Source organism: Pelodiscus sinensis, chromosome 30, assembly GCF_052426305.1.
Source record: "Pelodiscus sinensis isolate ZL-2025 chromosome 30, ASM5242630v1, whole genome shotgun sequence".
In the NCBI taxonomy this organism is placed as follows: domain Eukaryota; kingdom Metazoa; phylum Chordata; order Testudines; family Trionychidae; genus Pelodiscus; species Pelodiscus sinensis.
The window spans coordinates 16,459,188-16,472,662 of NC_143081.1; the positions used below are offsets into that span (position 1 = coordinate 16,459,188).

A 13,475-nucleotide genomic window follows, 5' to 3' on the forward strand; every position below is an offset into this window, starting at 1 on the left:
CTTTTTGAGGACTGGGAGGGTTGTGTCATAGATGCGCCAGCCCAGCGGCACCATGACTGTGTGACTTGGACTCCAGAGGATATAAACTGCAAGCTCTGGGGCCGATGTGCTGAACTGTGTTTGGAAAGCTTATTAAATACTGTTATTGCCGTAGGTTATGCTATGCAATGTCTGTGCTTAACTCAAGAACACTTAGCACAAGGGGTGACTTTGGTAAATGCAGTGCAATTCAGTCAAGATCCTCACAGTGTTTTAAAGACCATGACCAAGCCAAAAGGCGCCTGCTTAGAGCGTTATATTGAACGTCTGGTGCGTACAAAAAGTTACAGAACCCTGCTTAAGAAAAAGACTATTTGTAAGATGTCTAGAAGGATGAAATTAGAGAATGGTGAGGGGACACACACGAGATATAAAACTTGGTAGCTGTAAATATCTTTTGAAAGGGGGCTTTTGTGACTATCTTCTGTCAGAAGACTTGTGTGATTCTTACATGAGTAAAAGTTTTGGTGGAACACATGGTCTGTATGTCTTTTAAATAAAATCATTAAAAAAAATAAAGTTTGTGAGAATCCATTTTGTATAAAGGGGCCCATTTACTGAAAACCCCTGAAAGGTGTATGGTAGAAACTCGGGGAAGGAAAAACCCCTCAAATGTTTTGTTTTTTAAATAAAAGGAAAAATCCCCCCCAGTTAGGATTTATTAGACATGAACTCAATGGTTTAACCACACCTCACTGAATAGCCAGGGAGCTCTAGTCAATGATTAGGTTTAGGTGTGACCACTTACCCTTGTGAGGTTAATGTTCAGTAATTAAATTTGATGGGTTGGATGGGTGGGCTCTGATGATTATCTAATTAAATAACACCTCAGGAGTTTGCAGATGCTACTGGACAGTTTAAATATAACCCCTGGGGCTGGTAGAAACGCTATTGGACAGTTTAAAGGACACAGGAGTTGGTAGAAACGATATTGGACAGTTTAAATATGACCCAGGAGTTGGTTGAATGCTATGGGCTACTTTTTCTAGCCATTAACAGTTAAAAAAAAAATTAAGGGTCTAACCCAAAACTGAAATATTTCAAACTTTTACCCAAACTTTAGAACAAGCATTTGCTATAAAGACAATCAAACATTTAAAAGCATTTTATTTAACCCCCGAGCCTTAAGCATGAAAGAAGCATGTGTTAAAAAACAAACCCCAAGACATTTATTGATATCTGCAAAGGGTCCCACATGGAAATGGGTACAGCTACATTAAGGATTGGTGCTTTTACTGTTAATACTGTAAGAAAGCCCTACAAAACTAAAAGAAAAAAAATGTAGCCAAAAGCAACTCAGGTGTGGAGACAGCTTAATTCTTCCACCCCAGATCACCAAAGGCAATGCTAGGGAGGGGTGCCTAAGTCTTTAAGGATCTATTATTTCAGAGTTGCAGTGATCAAATTCACCTGTTAGCTACTATGTTGAAGTTGTTTGAAACAATAGGTTAGGAGGGTATAAAAAACCTAGGTATGGTGGCAACTGCCCTTTTCAACAGAAACTTTCTTGAATGGCTGCTGGACTGCAACAGGAGAAGGTATGTTCCCTGTTTGTAACTTTGAAAATATATATTCTATAATGCCACTCTTTGGCCATGCTCTCTCAGTAAAATAATGGTGGCTATCTTTATTGCAGTGTGATCTGTTGAACATGGAACCAGTCATTTTAAGCTGCAGTTCACCACCAGGCCAAGGTAAAAACCATTTTAACTGTAGTTGTGCTTAATACTGTTTAAAAAAAACCTGGGTAATACTAACGAACATTTGTGCTTATTCTTTAACCTTAAGGCCCAAGCACACATGGGGGGGGGGAACAGAACAAGCATGTGCCTGCAACACTTTATCCCATAGTGAAAGGTAACTTTTTTGCAATTGACTTTTAAATGTATGTGGGGCGTGTGTGTGTGTGTGTGTGTGTGTGTGTGAGAGAGAGAGAGAGATGAGGTCTGTGCAAGACATAGGTGTGTTTTTAAAAAGTATTTGGTTGCAAACTGTTGGCTTGTTTCAAACTAACAGGTTTTTTACTGTGCAAAATGTGATGTGTTTTTAAAATGGGTTTGAGGCATTTGGGGATAATCCTAACTAACCAAAAGCCCAAACACACATGTGCCTTTTAAATACATGTGGTGCTACTGGGTTTGTGTGTGAGAGAGAGGGGGTCTGTGTGGTTTTTAAACATAGGTGTGGTTTTTAAACTTTATGTTGGCAAACTGCTGGTATAGAGTGTTTGGGGGGTTGCTCTTTCTGTGCCAAATGTGTTTTCAAAATAAATGTTCAATTCTGAGTTGGGGGAGGAGGTGGTGGGGTTAGGCTAAAGGTATCTGGGATGGTTACAAAAATGTGGTGTGTTTTTACTTGGGGGTTTTTATTTAAAAAAAAAAAAGCTGGCTGTAGGGGTTAAGATGTGGGTGATTCAGGGGCTTATGCTAGGGATAAGTGGTTTAAAAAAATGACATACCGCTGCTTTTAAAAAATTATTGTTGCAAATGGTTTTAAAACTGTTGTGGGGAGTTTTTGAAGGTGTGTGTGTAATGGAGTTTGTGACAGACACAGGTGTGTTTTTAAAATATATGTTGGCAAACTGCTGGTATAGAGTGTTTGGTGGGTTGCTTTTTCTGTGCAAAATGTGGTGTGTTAAATGCATGTGGGTTTTGAAAAGTCTATGGCTGCAAACTTGGTTTGGTGTGTTTTATAAAGCTGCTGTTTAGTGTGCGTGTGGAGGGAGGGGGAAGGGGCTGTGCATGGCATAGATGTAGGGTTTTTTTAAAGTACTTGGTTTGTTTAAACTAACAAGGCTTTAAAAGCAGTTTTTTGGTTTTTATTCTGCAAAATGAGATGTATTTAAAAAATTTTGTAGGTTTTTTGTTGTTTTTTGTTTGGTTGGTTTTTTTAAGTGGTAGAAATAAACTCAAAACTGGTGTTTGTTGTACAGCCTGAAATGGATTATTTTGTTTTTAAAGCTATAACTTTTTAAATAGAAAAACACCCTAATGATTTAAAAGTTTACAAGAGGGTTTCATGTGTTTTATTATAATGTTGTTTGCTCCACAGTACAGTCAAAACATGGGAGATCCTTAGACCAGAGGGAAAACAAGCTCGAAAGAGACAGCTGAAAAGGAAAATTCACCAGCATCAGTGACTGATGGATGGATGAAGCCCAGTAAATATATTTTGCTTATCGGGTTGGTGGTTCTATGAGGTTTTAAGTAAATACACAGGTGTGGGGGTGAGAGATGGTAAAGTTCAGGGGTTTTGTTTGTTTGTTTGTTTTTTGTAAAATGTTTTTCCCCCACCTCATAGGCATGGACAACGTTTCTGACAATGCTGTAGTCAGAGCTACAAGGACACCTCCTCCAGAACTGCCAAAGAACCAGGAATCTGCTTTGAGACCCTTAACAACGCAAACCAGCACACGAGTGCAGATGAAGCATCCGGGCGGTCCGAACCTCACATACGTCAAACCCGAGGACAAAACAAAAGACTCTGGTAAAAAACAACCATGCAACCACAGCTCCAGTTCCTCAGCGGTCACCGCCACACCATGCCCTGAGGAAACTGTGAGCAAAAAGCCCACATTCACAAACCCGGAGCATGCGCTCTAGGGGTTCTGAACGTGCGCAAAACCACACACATTCACAAACCCGGAGCACGTGCTCTAGGGGTTCTGAACGTGCGCAAAACCACACACATTCACAAACCCGGAGCACGCGCTCTAGGGGTTCTGAACGTGCGCAAAACCACACACATTCACAAACCCGGAGCACGCGCTCTTGGGGTTCTGAACGTGCGTAAAACCACACACATTCACAAACCCGGAGCACACGCTCTAGGGGTTGTGAATAAAAAAACAAGGACTGAAAACTCCTGCAATGCCGAGGTGTTGCAGCCACACAAACACAACTCCAGTTCCTCAGCGGCCACTGCCACACCAAGCCCTGAGAGAACTGTGAGCAAAACCACACACATTCACAAACCCGGAGCACGCGCTCTAGGGGTTCTGAACGTGCGCAAAACCACACACATTCACAAACCCGGAACACGCGCTCCAGGGGTTCTGAACGTGTGCAAAACCACACACATTCACAAACCCGGAGCAGGCGCTCTAGGGGTTCTGAACGTGTGCAAAACCACACACATTCACAAACCCGGAGCACGCGCTCTAGGGGTTCTGAACGTGCGCAAAACCACACACATTCACAAACCCGGAGCACGCGCTGCAGGGGTTCTGAACGTGTGCAAAACCACACACATTCACAAACCCGGAGCAGGCGCTCTAGGGGTTCTGAACGTGCGCAAAACCACACACATTCACAAACCCGGAGCAGGCGCTCCAGGGGTTCTGAACGTGCGCAAAACCACACATATTCACAAACCCGGAGCATGCGCTCTAGGGGTTGTGAATAAAAAACCAAGGACTGAAAACTCCTGCAATGCCGAGGTGTTGCAGCCACACAAACACAACTCCAGTTCCTCAGCGGCCACTGCCACACCAAGCCCTGAGAACTGTGAGTGAAAACGCCCACATTCACAAACCCGGAGCACGCGCTCTAGGGGTTCTGAACGTGCACAAAACCACACACATTCACAAACCCGGAGCATGCGCTCTAGGGGTTCTGAACGTGCGCAAAACCACACACATTCACAAACCCGGAGCACGCGCTCTAGGGGTTGTGAATAAAAAACCAAGGACTGACAAACCATTCTCCCAAAACCAGAAGCTCATCACAGCTCCCCCATATTCTAGTATGGGGGAAGAGTTTGATGCTTCATTCAGAAAACTGGTGAACTCTGTACCCTCAGGGGGCCGAAAAGAAAGGGGCCTGGGCAAAGGGGTCATCCTCAGGGGTTCCCATCCGATAAGGTGTAAACAAAAGGGGGGACAGCATTTGGCGGATAAACGGGTGGCTGCCAAAAAGTTCCAGGCCAAGATCACTGCAAAATTTTAAAAAAGGCTAAAGAGGTGATGAGGAAAAAATACCAAAAAGAAATGCCCCCCACTGGAGGCTCACAAAATGGCTTCTCTGACCTGCGGGGTGGCGATGAGTCTGTAGACGGGTCCCTGGCTAGTCCTGGTGACTCTCACAGAGACGGCTCTGACTCTGAAATAGCATCTGAGGTAGAAGATGCCCCTGATGGTCCCGTAGAGGAACCCCCAAGTGCCCCTGAAAATCCAGAGTTGTATATGGAGAGAGTGAGAAGTTGGCAACGTGAAGTACCTAGATTTGGGGGGTCAGTGTATTGCGAGGAATTTCGTGTTGTCAATCTTGAGCAAATAAATTCAGCTGAACAGGCTATTGAAGCCTACGTAGGGGAATGCAGTTAGTTCTAGATGAGGTTAATGGTAGGGTAGGCCCTGATGATTATGTCCAGTTACGTTTAGAGAGCCGTAATTTAACTAACCCTTTGTTTTCGGTCAGAAGAACTAGGGACGAGCTGTCTGCTGAGGATTTTTTAAACCAGACTTCAAAGCTGTTCCAGAGTAATAGAGAGTTGCACCTCAATGGAACATTGCGCCTCGTTGTGACAGTTGTAAAAAACGGGTGGGGGTGCTCATAGAGTGTTAAATTCTACCCTTAGTAGTCAAATTATTCATAAAAAGAGACCATGTTTAGTAGACCTGGCTTACACCGGTACCAATCTGTGTTTTGCGGGCGGGCTCTTGGCCGTCCTGTCCGATCGTAAACCTACGGACGCCGAATTGTTAGAGGGGGCGAGAGAGCTTCACGAGAAACTGGGGTGGTCAGATCAAAGAAAGGTTACAGTCAGCGACGTAGCGAAGTTTGAACAGCGTTTAGGAGTTAACATCCAGGTGGGGCTGTATCCGGCGAAAGGTGGCTGGGGCTTTTTTAAAACAGGGGGCCCAGTGTACCCCAAGACTTATCCCGTTGCACGATGAGCATTACTATGGGGTTCTGGATGTGAAAAAGTTGTTCGGAGCGAAAAATGATTGTGAGTTTTGCCGCACAGTGTACAGGCACGACCACTCTTGCAGGTATCGTTGCCGCCTCCGCTTGAGCGGAACGTGCCCAGACAGCGTGGGCGTGCCACTGCGGTGTCCTAGCTGTAGACTATTTTGTCGATCCAAAGAGTTCTTAGTCAGACACACAGACTGCACGTCAAAAACAAGTCGAATGCCTGTCTAAAGCTTTGTGTGAGTGTCAGTCTTACGTGGACAAGCGGCACCGCTGTAAAGGCGGCGCTGTAAGCAGTGTAAGGGCTTGCTTGTTGGCAACATAGACAGTCATCTCTGTTCTATGCACAGCCTTAGAAAGCCCGAATCCTCAGAAAAGTAGATTTTTTTTTTTTATGATTTCGAATGCACACAGGAGACGGGGTTGCACGCTCCCAGTTACATTTTTGCTCTGGCCCTAAAGCCAGAAAAATCTGGGAATTTAAGGGTAGCGAGTGTCTTTCTATGTTCGCTAAGACCTTTATTGGCAAAGAGTTCCGTGACTACACCTTCATAGCACAATTCCAAAGGTTACCATGCGTACTTCGTCGTGAGACAGCTACTGAAGGAAAAGATGTGCCTAGAACTGATCACTCAGGGTAGTAAACTAATGTGTGTGAAAGTTAAGGCCCTGGGCATTCGTTTTATAGACTCTTTAAACTTCCTGCCCATGAAGCTTAGCAAGCTACCGCAGGCGATGGGGTTTGAAGGGTGCAAAGGGTATTTTCCACAGTTTTTTAACATTTTAGAAAACCAAAATTACGTGGGGCCTATGCCCGGTGTGGGACACTATGGTGTAGACAGCATGATGCCCAGGGAAAAAGCAGAGTTTCTCGACGGCTATCAGGACCACAGCTCTGACGTTTGACTTGCAGAAAGAGCTCGCGTATTACTGTCAACAGGATGTTAAAATGTTGAGACAGGCTTCTATTCTATATAGAAAAGAGATTATGAAAATGACAGAGATGGGGGGTGTAGCAGAGAGAGGCCCTGGTAAATTCACCGAGATAAACCTGTATATCGATCCTTTCCAGTACATCACGCTGGCCTCCGTCTGCATGGCGATGTACAGGTTTATGGTTTTGGAGCCTAACACGGTCGCTCTTCTCCCTCCAGACAATTACCACTGGCAGAAAGAGAGATTCGACCCCATCTATTCAGTGGCTGCTGTATACCTCTTACAAAGAAAATATACAGATACAGCATGCTTTACAGGGTGGGGAACTACAGTAGGCCCCGACTTTTTAGACGGTTATGTCAATGTTGACGGGGTATGGACGGCCTTTGAGTTTAACGGGTGTCTTTTCCAGGGCTGTCACCTGTTATTGTGAAAGCACAAAACCCTATGACAGGGACAACTTTTGTGTTTCTTTATTACAAGATGCAGCTTAAGACCGACTCTCTAAAATGACTTGGTTTTGTAGTGCGGACTCTCTGGGAGCACGAGTGGGAGGTGATAGAAACAGACAGGGAGCTTGCAGGCTTTTTAAACCGAGCCCAGTTACCCCAGCCTCTCAGGCCTAGGGATGCTCTTTTCGGGGGGAGGACAAACGCTATCTGCCTATATTACAAGCCTAACCCCAGAGAAGAAATCCACTCATGATTTTACCAGCCTGTACCCTTTCGTAAACAAAACCAAAGAATACCCTATTGGACACCCCCATATAGTTTGACAACTTTGGACCCCTCGCAAATTATTTTGGAATTGCAAAAGTTAAGGTGTACCCTGCGCGAGGCCTCTTTTTCCCATTGTTCCCTGTCAGAGCGAGTGGCAAGCTTATGTTCCCGCTATGCCCAACGTGTGCGGAAACCGAGCAGCGGGAGACGTGCACCCATACTGATGAGGAGAGAGCTACCCTGGGGACATGGTGCACGGTGGAATTGAATGTGGCCATAGCAAAGGGGTATACGGTGGCTAAAATCTATGAAATCTGGCCTTTCAGTGACAAACCTGACAAACTCTTTTCAGAGTATATAAAATTACACCTCTGTCAGAAACAGGCTTCAGGGTATCCCAGCTGGTGCACAGATGAACAAAAGCAAAGTAAGTACGTTAACGATTTTTACCAAAAAGAAGGCGTGCGTTTACGCCAACACGCGATCCGGTCGTACCCGGCTAAACGCCAAATTGCTAAACTGTTTTTAAATTCTCTGTGGGGTAAATTCAGCCAAAGAACAAACCTACCCAACACCAGCATCGTAAGAGACCCCGACGAACTCTTTCGGTACCTGTTTTCCCCCAATTACGAGGTTTCATCCTGCGAGTTTATCGACGATGAAACAGCATGCGTGTCTTGGAGGCACGCAAAAGACCCGTACTCTGTCTCTGGCAATACCAACGTTTTCATAGCCTGTTTCACCACCGCGTATGCCCGCTTAGAATTATACCGTCTCCTAGATGGGTTGCAAGAGTGGTGCCTATACCACGACACTGACTCAGTGATATTTGTGAAAAGGGAAGGTGACTGGAATCCCCCTCTGGGGGATTATTTAGGGGAACTGAGTTTGTGTCGGCAGGCCCGAAAACCTACGGGTATAAGCTGTCGGGAGGAAAGGCCTGTCGGAAAGTCAAAGGGATTACCCTAAACGTAGCAAACTGTGAAAAGATCAACTTTGACAGTTTGAAAGATCTAGTCCTGGACTATTGTATGGGTCTGCAAGAAAACACCTCCGAAAAGATAGAGGTGCAATAGCCCTTGATTGTAAGAAACACAAATAGAGCAAATAGTGGCAAATAGAGACAAAAACCCTTAAGCAGTCGTTTATAACAAGAGGGTCCTAGGAGAAGGGTTTAAAACCCGGCCCTACGGCGTTGGAAAAATGGATACGAGGTGGAAACACCCCTTTTCTGCAATTCTCGCAGGGCCTAGCAACTGTGGGAAAAGTTATTTATAAAAAACGTATTGGATAATGCCAAACACACACTGTCTGTTAGGCCTGAGAATATTGTGTGGTGGTACAGTTGTTGGCAACCTCTGTGTAAAGAACTGCTCTGTAAATATCCCTTTATCCGTCCTGTGGAGGGTCTGCCTAATGCTTTTGATGATGACCGTTTGTTTCCTACTAATCAAGTGAATCTGATTATCGTGGATGAGCTGATGAACTCTGCTTGTGAAAGTGATGAAATTGAGTCTTCTCGTAGTCGACGTGGCGGTTCACGAAGTCCTGGTAGGTGGCTCCTTCGCCGAGCTGGGCCAGGCCGGCCGCCGGCAGCACCAGGGGCAGGAGGAGCGCGGGGCGGGGTCCCTGCGGGGCCATGCTGGGTCTGTCACCGGGTCCACCTGCAGCAGGGCAAGGCTGGATCTGCCTCCTCCATGGACCCCCCCTGGGCCCCAAGCCTCCCCATGCCCACCCCACTCTGCCCCTCAAACCTCAATGCCTCAATGATAGCAGGGCCTCAGATAATGGGCCCCCCCCAGGCTCTCACCATGAGGCACCACTGCCCTCCCAGAGCCAGGGACAGACCCAGACATCCTGGCTCCCAGCTGCTCTGGCTTTAGCCACTAGCACTCAGGAGAGCAGCAGGTGACCCGCACGGCGACTATTGGGGACCCCGCTGACCCCTGCAGGGTCGGTCACTCACCGAGTGCGGGGCTGGGCTCTGGCCGGGGAGGCGGCTGTGGGGCCCTGCAGAGGCGGAAGCGTCTGAGCCTCCTCCTACTCCAGGGCTGGTTATATGGGGCTGGGCAGGCGGCCAGCGGGACAGAGGATCTGGCACCCGGCCCGCGGAGCCAGTGACGAGCAGTTCCTAGGAAGCGGGGGCAGAGGAGAGAGCCAGCCAGGGGGGTGAAGGAGGAGGCCCGCCAAGGTGTGGGGTAAGAGGGGTGCGAGGTAGCGGGCGTGCGGTGCATCTGGCCGGGCAGGTGGGGCAGTCACTGGTGGCTGTGGGCTGGGGCGACCCCTGCTGGCCTGTGTCTGAGCGCTGCCCAGCGGTGGGGCGTGCCCTGGGGCCCCCATGTCAGTAGACCATGGCCCAGCTGGTTCTCACCGGGGCAGGTGTAGATGAATCTATGTATTATATATTGCTTCGTATAAATCTATGTATTCTATATTGCTGCATATGACTTGACATTGTGCCTCTCTATATAACCTTCAAAAGCGGCGAGGAGTCCTGTGGCACCTTCTAGACTAACCGAAGTGTTGGAGCATCAGCTTTCGTGGGCAAAGACATGTGCATGCATCTGACGAAGTGGGTCTTTGCCCACGAAAGCTGATGCTCCTACACTTCGGTTAGTCTCTAAGGTGCCACAGGACTCCTCGTCGCTTTTGCAGATTCAGACTAACACGGCGACCCCTCTGATACTTGACTCTATATAACCTTGTAACTTTGTATTAGAGCCCTATATAGAAAACTTGGAGCAGAATAAGATCTTTCCCCCACTCTCTCCCCCCACTCTGTAATCAATTGCCCAGTTGAATGAACGAGGTGTGAATGAGTAACACTTGGGAGCCAAGCACCTCCAGAGAGCTACACCAGTTGAAAAGGGGGTGGAAGCCAGACCCAAGGTGTCAAGAGGGCTCAAGAAAGAAGAGCAGACATATTGAAGGCCTTGGGGATTAGAAGCAAGCACCTTCTTTGGAAAACACCCTCTCTGCAGCACAAAGGGACCCAAGGACACAGACCCAGAGTTTGAATCTGGGATCTATTTGCATATGAGAGGGATGCTATAAAAGTGAGGTGTCTTGCAGAGGACCCCGGGTTTCGTCTTGTCACCACCGGAGCATCGATCCGGATCGGCAGAAGCCCGGCTCCACCCGTCCCCCATCTAACTCACCTGGCCAGTGCAGTTAAGGGGAGCAACTTGTTGGTAACAACAGCAAGACGGAGTGTGTGTGCGTGTGTGTGTGTGTCTTATCATATGCATATGATATATATATATATATATAACTGTTAATTATTCTGTGTGATCAATAAATGTGGCATGTTGCCTTATCCCCCTGAAAAAGATCCCGAGTACTTCTAAGTACAACACAGGGAAGGGGTTTGGACAAGGAAGGGGGCGGTGGGGGAAGGGGCGGTCTGGGCTGGCAGACACGAAGAGACTGAGCCGAGTGCTGGGGGCTCAGGGGCCTGTGGACCCCCCCAAGGGGTCTGGGGCTGCCGGCCCCTCACTCTGAAGCCCACGTGGAACCCGGGCCGGGCTGCGCCTCAGAGCAGCAGTGACCCCCCGTTCGACTGGCCGGGGGAGCCTCGTCTGGCTGCGGACGGGTGCAGGGTCGGGGTCCCCAACGCGCCATCACAGGCGGTCGGGGGGGCAGCCCCAGGCCTGGGGGTCCGGAGAAGGAGCCGGGCTGCTGGATTCGCCCTCCCAGCCGGAGGCTGCAGCGAGTGTCCTGGCCGGGCCCCCCCGGGGACACACGGCGCCGCGGTTCGGAGTCGGGCAAACGCGCCCCCATCTCCCCGGGTGGCTTCCCGCAGTCGGGGGGGGGGGGGCAGAACCCCCGGGAGACATGAGCCGCTCCCGCCTGGGGCACTGGAATCGCCCCTAGCCCAGGGCTGGCCCCTGTCCACACCCGCAGCCCAGCGCAGAGCCAGGGCAGGGCCACACGCCCCCAGGGCCCGGCTGAGCGTGTCCAGCGCAGCGCGGTCGGCAACGGGCCGGCTGCTTCCTGGCGCCCCCAGGGACACACGGGCCCTCGGCCGCAGCCTCCTTCCCCGACGGCAGAGTCAGGCCCCTGCGTGCCCGGCCTCGCGGGTCTCGCCCACGTCCTGGTGCAGTTCCCCGAGACGCAGCGTTTGGGGAGCGGCCAGAGAGCCCCACGGGGGTCCCCACTGAGCCGAGTCTGGCTGGAGAGACGGGAGTCGCAGGGCGTCAGTGCCACCCGGCTGCGGGGCGCTGGGCAGAGACGGGGAGCGCTGATTTGGGGGGGACGTGCCGGGGGGGCCCGGGGCACTGGGCAGAGAGGGGGAGCGCTGGTTTGGGGGGGCGTACCGGGGGGCCCCCCGGGCGCTGGGCAGAGAGGGGGGGAGAGCTGGTTTGGGGGGGCGTACCGGGGGGCCCCCCCGGGCGCTGGGCAGAGAGGGGGGGAGAGCTGGTTTGGGGGAGGATTGCTGGGGACAGGCCCAGGGCGCTGGGAGGTTTCGCTCCCGTCTTTCTAGAATTTCATTTTGCTGAGCCCAGGTGGCTGCCAGCAGCTGTGTCTGGGGGTTGGGGGTGCAGAGCTGTGGGGTGGGAGCGAGGGGCACCGGCAGGCCGGGGGGGGCTGTGGGGCGGGAGCGAGGGGCACCAGCAGGGTGAGGGGCGTCCTGACGGCTGGGATTAAGGGGCACTGGCCGGGCAGTTTGAAGTCCATGTTTTGCCCAACACACCCTGTGGATCTATCCCGCCCCGACTCAGCAGGCCCCGTCCCGTCAGGTGGGCTGCGGGCCCCGGATGCTCTCAGCAGCCCTCGATTCGAGCCCCACCCCAGGGCCCAGCTGGCTGTTCGTGGTGCCAGCATGAGGAATGGGGGAACCAAACTCCCCAAGCCCGGCGGGCCCCAAAGGACATGGGGCTGGGACCCCCCTTTTCTTTCCCCGGCCAGGCTTCTCCCTGAGCGGGAAAGGGGAGGTGGATGTTTGGGGGCCCTGCCCCCCCTCGACTCTGGGTTCCAGCCCCGGGCCCTGTCCTGGCAGCTGCCTGTAACCGTTTCCAACACCAGGGCTGTGTCTACACTCGCGGCTTCTTGTGCAAGAACATCTTGTGCAAGGGTCCTTCTGCAAGAAGTGTTGCACAAGAAAACGTCCACACGGCCGTGTGCCAGCTGTGCTTTTGCGCACGAGCGCCCATGGCAGTGTGGACGCTCTCTTGTGCAAGAAAGCTCTGGTGGCCATTTTAGCCATAGGGCTTTCTTGTGCAGGAAATCCCTGCCGAGCCTCCACACTGCCTCTTGCACGAGAGCCCCTGAGCAGAAGGGCTCACACCTGTTTGAAAAGAGCATAGCTCTTGCACCAGACACTCTCTTCCCACGCCGTGCTGCACATCTCCTTGTGCGAGAGTGGGCGGGCCGTGTGGCTGCTCTGTGGGCTCTTGCACCAGACACCCTCTCTTCGCACGCCGTGCTATACATCTCCTTGTGCGAGAGCGGGCGGGCCGTGTGGCTGCTCTGTGGGCTCTTGCACCAGACACCCTCTCTTCCCACGCCGTGCTGCACATCTCCTTGTGCGAGAGTGGGCGGGCCCTGCAGACGCTCTGTGGCTTCTTGCACAAGAACGGTCTCTCTTCACATGCCGTGCTATACATCTCCTTGTGCGAGAGCGGGTGGGCCGTGTGGACGCTCTGCGGGTTCTTGCACAAGAACGGCCTCTCTTCGCACGCCGTGCTGTACATCTCCTTGTGCGAGAGCGGGCGGGCCCTGCGGACGCTCTGCGGATTCTCACACAAGAGCGGCCTCTCTTTGCACGCCATGCTATACATCTCCTTGTGCGAGAGCGGGCGGGCCCTGCGGACGCTCTGCGGATTCTCACACAAGAGCGGCCTCTCTTTGCACGCCGTGCTATACATCT

General features: G+C 50.8%; 1 pseudogene; it reads left to right on the top strand.

The window, feature by feature from the left end:
• Window positions 1-4,018: 4,018 nt before the first annotated feature.
• On the top strand, window positions 4,019-6,283 carry LOC149521290 (uncharacterized; annotated as a pseudogene).
• The last annotated feature ends 7,192 nt before the right edge of the window (window positions 6,284-13,475 follow it).